The 5,005-nt window shown below is 38.5% G+C and overlaps 1 protein-coding gene across 7 annotated transcripts in view; it reads right to left on the reverse strand.

Annotated features, from left to right (window-relative positions):
- TMEM164 (transmembrane protein 164) overlaps window positions 1-5,005 on the reverse strand; it is a 222,567-nt gene that overhangs the window by 131,661 nt on the left and 85,901 nt on the right. The window lies entirely within an intron of this gene.

Here is a 5,005-nt window from a genome sequence, read left to right on the forward strand (position 1 = left end):
CTATGAGCCTGCTTCTTCCTCTCCCACTCCCCCTGCTTGTGTTCCCTCTCTCGCTGGCTGTCTCTATCTCTGTCAAATAAATAAATAAAATCTTTAAAAAAAAAAGAAAACAAACAACCCAATTAAAAAATGGGCTAGAAAACTTGAACAGGCACCTCACCAAAAAGGATACATGGATGGCAAATAAACACAGCAAAAGATGTTCCCTATCATTAGGGAAATGCAAACTAAAACCACAATAAGATACAACTCCTCACCTATAAGAATTACTAAAATAGAAATACTAACAACAGCAAATGTTGAAGAGACGGTAGAGAAATGGGAACTCTCCTAATACATTGCTGGTGGAAATATAAAACAATTTGAAAAACAGTTTGGGAGTTTCTTCTAAAGTTTATAAAAAGCTTTAAAAGTTAAAAATACTCTTATCATTTGACCCAATAATCCTGCTGCTACCTATTTACCCTAGTTTAACAAAAACATGTTTACACGAAACCCTTTACACAGATGTTCATAGCACCTCTCTTCATAGTAGCCAAAGTCTGGAATCAGCCCAAATGTCCTTCAAAGGGTGACTGGATGAACAAATTATGGTACAGACACACCAATAAAATGTGGTGGATACATACTCAGCAACAAAAATGAATGAACAACTCATACATACGAGAACTTGGATGAATCTTAAAGCTGTGCGAATAAAGCCAGTCTGAGGGGCGCCTGGGTGGCACAGCGGTTAAGCGTCTGCCTTCGGCTCAGGGTGTGATCCCAACGTTATGGGATCGAGCCCCACATCGGGCTCCTCCGCTATGAGCCTGCTTCTTCCTCTCCCACTCCCCCTGCTTGTGTTCCCTCTCTCGCTGGCTGTCTCTATCTCTGTTGAATAAATAAATAAAATCTTAAAAAAAAAATAAAGCCAGTCTGAAAAGGTTACATACTACAGGATTCTATTCTGATGACATTCCCTGAACAACATAACTATAGTGAAGGAGAACTAATCAGTGGTTGCCGGGGTTTAGGGATAGGCTAAGAGAGTCCTGTAGGTTGAAATAAAAGGATACCAGACCATCACTCGAAGCCATATAAAGAAAGAAAGATCATGGTAAAGGTAAATACATGGGCAATGATAAAAGCTAGTATTAACACAGTTAAGATAACTTTTTGTTTTCTACATAATTTAAGAGATTAATATGTTTAAAAAACCACAGTATATAAAAACTGGTATTATAATTTCAGTTTGTAACTCCACATTTTGTTTTCTGCATAATTTAAGAGACTAATGCATTTGAAAATAATTACGTTTTGGGGCACACATTGCATAAAGATGTAATTTTGTGCCATCAATACCTGAAAGGGGTGGGGATGAAGCTATAAAGGAGCAGCTTTTTGTATGTCATTTAAATTAAGCTCATATAAACTCAAAGTAAAATGCTATAACTTTAGGATGTTAAATGTAAACTCCATGATAAGCACAAAGAAAATAGTTAAAGAATATATACAAACAGAAATGATAAGGGAATTAAATTGTTAGACTACTAAAAAAATCAACCAAACACAAAAGAAGGCAGTAATGCAGGAAACGAGGAACAAAAAAATTATACAGCATATGGAAAACAACTAGCAAAATTACAGAAGTCCCTCCTTATCACTAATTACTTTAGATGTAAACGGATTAAAACTGTCCAACTAAAGGACAGAGACTGGCTGAATGAATAAACATGATCCAATTCTAGGCTGTCTACAAGGGACTCACTTTAGATTTAAGACACAAACAGGCTGAAAGTGAAAGGATGGAAAAAAATATTCCATGCAAATGGTAACCAAAAAAAGAGCAGGGGTGGCTATACTAATATTAGGCAAAATAGACTATAAATCAGAACAGTTTACAAGAGACAAAGGATATCATTTATTAATCAAAGGTTCAATACCACAAAAAGATGTAACAATTATAAACATTCACACACTTAATAACAGACCATTAGCGTATATAAAGCAAAAATGGACAGAATCAAAGGGAGAAATAGACAGCTCTATAATAATAGTTGGAGACTTCAATACTCCACTCTCAATAATAGAACAGCAGAGAGAAGAAAAGCAAGGAAATAAAGGACTTGAACAACACAATGAACCAACTAGATCTAACAGACGTACACAGAACACTTTAACCAGCAACAATAGAATTCATTACTCTCAAGTGCCCATGGGACATATTCCAGGATAGACCATATGCTGGCCATAAATTAAGTCTCAGTAGATTTAAAAAGGTAGATATCAGGGTGCCTGTGTTGCTCAGTTGGTTAACTGTCTGCCTTCAGCTCAGGTCATGATCTTAGAGTCCCGGGATCGAGCCCCCCCACCCCTCCCCGTGCTCAGCGGGGATCCTGCTTCTCCTTCTCCCTCTATCCCTCCCCCTGCTCCTGCTCTCTCGCTCTCAAATAAATAAATAAAATCTTTTTAAAAAATTTAGAAAACATAGATATCATACAAAGTATCTGCTCTAACCACAACACGATGAGGTTAAAAATCAGTAACGGAAGTAAAATGGGAAAATTCACAAATGTGTGAAAATTAAATAACACACTCTTAAACCAATGGATCAAAGAAGGAATCACATGGACATTAGAAAATGAAATGCAAATCAAAATCCCAATTAGATACTATCTGACACTATTAGAATGGCTACTACCAAAAAAAAAGAACCCACAGAAAATAACAAATATTGGCAAAGACGTGGAGGAATTGGAACTCTTGTATACTCTTGGTGGGAATGTAAAATGGTACAGCAGCTGTGTAAAACAGTTTGGCAGTTCTTCAAAAAATTAAAAACGAAATTACCATATGATCCAGCAATTCCACTTCTGGGTATTTACCCAAAAGAATTGAAAGCAGGGTCTCTGAGGAATATTTGTACACCCATTTCATAGCAGCATTATTCACAACAGCGAAGAAGAGGAAGCAACTCATAGAACTGTATACCAAAAAGTCAATTTTATAGTGCAATAATTAAATTTAAAAAATATATATGAAAAACAAAACACTGGACTCCCCAGTCTCGACTTTAACAACCACAAAATAAATGACCCTAGATTCTAAGAAGCGTTTTAAGCAACGTTTCTTCATTTTAGTTCCCTATGTTAAAATTTCCTTAAGTATAAAAAAATAAGAACCTCTATGCCTACCATCCTGCTTTCGTCAATTTGAACGTTACGGATTCAGCTGAAGCCCTGTGGACCCCTTCTGCATACTACCCACCCCCTCCACTCCCTAACCAGAGGAAACCTTGATTCAGAAATCGTGGGATTCCTTCCTATGATTTTATAGATTTATTACATTTGTATGTATCCACAAACCGTATACACTGTTTCCTAGTTATCCCATGAAATAAATGATATACTCTCCCTCTATCCCTCTGCAAATTACATTTTTCACCCGACACAGCTCATCATGGTGAGGACACCTGGATCTATCTCTTTCCCTTCAGCCAGAAGCAAGTTGAGATTTATTTTCTATAATTTGTATTATACAAACAGATCTATTGCCACTATCCAGGGCCCAGGGTCCTTCCACTCTGACCGTCTCTTCTCCATCGGCTCTTGTCCTGATAGCATGCACTTTAGTTTTTTTTAAAGAGTTTATTTATCCATTTGACAGAGAAAGATCAGAAGCAGGGGAGTGGGAGAAGGGAGAAGCAGGCTCCCTGCTGAGCAGGGAGCTCCGGACACAGCGCCCGATCCCAGGACCCCGAGATCATGACCGGAGCCAAAGGCAGACGCTCCACTGACCGAGCCACCCAAGCGCCCGCAACGTGCACTTTCTGCCCCCCTGTGAGGCTCTCCAGTATAATCCTGTCACACAGCAGGAAGTGCAGTCAGGATCTCAGTTTTTAACTCACGTGTCAGAAACCAGGACAAAAACTGCTGAACCTAGGCAGAGATCATATGAGTGTTTGGTGTGCTGCCCTGCTCCCTTTTCTGTACATTTGAAATCTGTTCAGGGTAAGAACTGGAAGAGAAAAAAACAACACACGAAAAGAAACACAAACAAGTGTAACAAGAAGGTTTGACTGGCTTTGCCTGTGGGCACAGAGATAGAAGACTTTAGAGACTATTAAAGATAGAATACAGGATGATCGTAACTGGTTTCCTACCTGCTTGCTCTAGAGCAAACGGGGCACCCCTCTGCAGACGCCACAGAACTTTCTTCTCCTGTGAAGTCCAGACAGTTGGCGAAAGCCCCGATGTGTAAGGCACTCAATAAAAGGGGCTACTTATCTGAAAGCAGTCTGCATTCTGAAATTCTGCTTGTTTGAATGAAAAGAATTTTCATTCCCTGGGATCCTAATTCTAACAGTGAGGTAAGTACACAGGATGATGAAGCATCAAGACAAAACTCAGGCTATGTATTTTTAACATTTGCTGATTAGTCTGTTGGGATCCATGCTAAGAAATGAACACGGAGCAGCTCATCTAATTGTTACCACCACTCAAGGAAGCAGTTACTATTCATAGCATCCTTTTACCAATGAGGAAACGGAGGCTGAGACTGTCAGCCTTGTTCAGAAGTCTTACGAAGTGGCCAAACCACAACTATATAACCTCAGCCATCTACTTTCACAGCACCCTGTAAGGTTCCTTTAAAACAGTATTTGTCCATCAAACCACTTGTCGAATAACAGGGTGCTGTTTAAATATATCATATTCTGGTCAGATGAATGATCAAATATCAAATACTATGCCGTCATTAGAAATCATGTGCCTTAAAGAGGGCACTTGATGGAATGAGCACTGGGTGTGATACACAACTGATGAATCACTACACTCTAGCTCTGAAACTAACAATACGCTCTGTTAATTAACTGATTTTAAATTAACAAAACAAAAAGAAATCATGTGCAGAATACTTAATGACCTGGGGAAATATCACAGTATATTAACTTTGGAGAGATTACAAATCATATCTTTGGAGATGCCTAGAATAATCCCAAATTTAGTTTTTCAAAAGTGGGTAT

Source organism: Ursus maritimus, assembly GCF_017311325.1.
Source record: "Ursus maritimus isolate PB19 chromosome X unlocalized genomic scaffold, ASM1731132v1 scaffold_X1, whole genome shotgun sequence".
Classification (NCBI taxonomy): domain Eukaryota; kingdom Metazoa; phylum Chordata; class Mammalia; order Carnivora; family Ursidae; genus Ursus; species Ursus maritimus.